This window comes from Acanthopagrus latus, chromosome 16 (genome assembly GCF_904848185.1).
Source record: "Acanthopagrus latus isolate v.2019 chromosome 16, fAcaLat1.1, whole genome shotgun sequence".
NCBI classification, from domain to species: domain Eukaryota; kingdom Metazoa; phylum Chordata; class Actinopteri; order Spariformes; family Sparidae; genus Acanthopagrus; species Acanthopagrus latus.
Genome location: NC_051054.1, coordinates 21,446,846 through 21,448,448, shown reverse-complemented (window position 1 = coordinate 21,448,448; position 1,603 = coordinate 21,446,846).

Below are 1,603 nucleotides of genomic sequence, written 5' to 3'. Positions count from 1 at the left end.
TGTGTGGGTATGGCACTAAGTTGAAATGTCTGTAAGTTTTTATTTTTTTTATTTTGTATTTTCCGCGCTCTAAAAAAGTAATTTGGCTGTTAGCTGCGAGTCTTAGCATTAAAGGCATTAATAGCACGTCATAGCATTTCAAGGTTGTTCTAGTGTTTAGCCACGGAAATTGCAAGGGAACAGTAATTACATCTGGAGAGGATTTTGTTCTGAACAGCTAGACACACAGCTACAAAGATGATTTAGGGCTACTTTATGCATATCAGGGGCGTCTGGTGTGACGTGGCACCTCAGAGAGCTCCCTTACAACTATACAAAACTAAACGTTGTTGAGTTGAAATGAAGACAAATTCTGAATTTCTCACCCAAAGTGACCTCAGACACATGTTTTGCTGAACTTATTTTGTTATAGGACAGAAAGTTTCCAAATGAGACGGCATGTTGGTCCTGTTTGAAATCCTATAAGCACACGGCCCATGAGCTGCATTCCTCCAATCGGGTGCAGCTGGTATGTTTTTGCAAGGTTGCCAGAGGGTGTAGCCTGTAGGCGCAAAGCTGGGAAGCCCCTGTGGACATGCACCATCATTCAGACTATCTGTACCCCTGCAATCGACCCTGCTCTATATGACATCCCGTTCTTCAGCCCCTCAGCGCCAGATCGTTGTCAGCCTCTGTGTTAGCTGAACGCCTCAGCCACCTTCAACTTTGCACTTGCATCCTGTCTTCCCTGTGTCCTGAGATCACCTGCCCACCAGAACACTTGTCTCTGCCTGCAGCACTGCCCCGCTCACCCCCAACTCCTCATCCAGCATATCCCGAGCTGGTTTTCCCCCTTGTGCATCACTGTTTGTTACTGGGCTACTTTATTTTAACCTTATTACAGGCAGAAGCCATCAAGACTTTAAAGCATTGCTTTAATCTAATGGGGCCCCATACATGGATATTTTCATTCTCAGTAAAACAATATACGTTGGATATTCTACACATTTACAAATGAATTCCTTACAACATATTCATTTCATTATGCTGGATGTCATATTAATTTATTTGAGTGCCGTCATCTGTTTTATTGCATTTCCACTCTGTATCTGCCGACCCATGTACATCCTAAAAGGATTTAATTTTCCTTTAACATTATTGGATAATATAAAATGTGTTGCCCACTACGTTTTAATTTGAACACTCCTAAACCTTGTCGCCGTATCAGAGTAATACTACTTTAAATTTATATCCTGGCGTTTTCCTTTTACTGTTATCTTCACCGCTTCATACATCAAAAAAGAATGATAGTAATAATCACTTCCTTTACATGATCAGATAAGGTGAGTTATGTGCCCCCCTCCCCCGACGATTCAAATTATTCCTGATTGTGTGGCTGTAACGGGCAGGGAGATAGATTGAGAAGGGTGCTCCATTCACCTTAATGGTTTGAGTCATGCATATTAAATACAAAGACGGGGAGGGGGAAGGATTGGGGAAGGGAGCCGGCTGAGTACCGAACCATTCCACTGTAATCGACCTTATGGATAGAGGGGCTTTTAAATGGAGAAATGATGGGAGGGTGAGAGACAGGATTAGAATATGAGATGGAGGGGCGCAAACA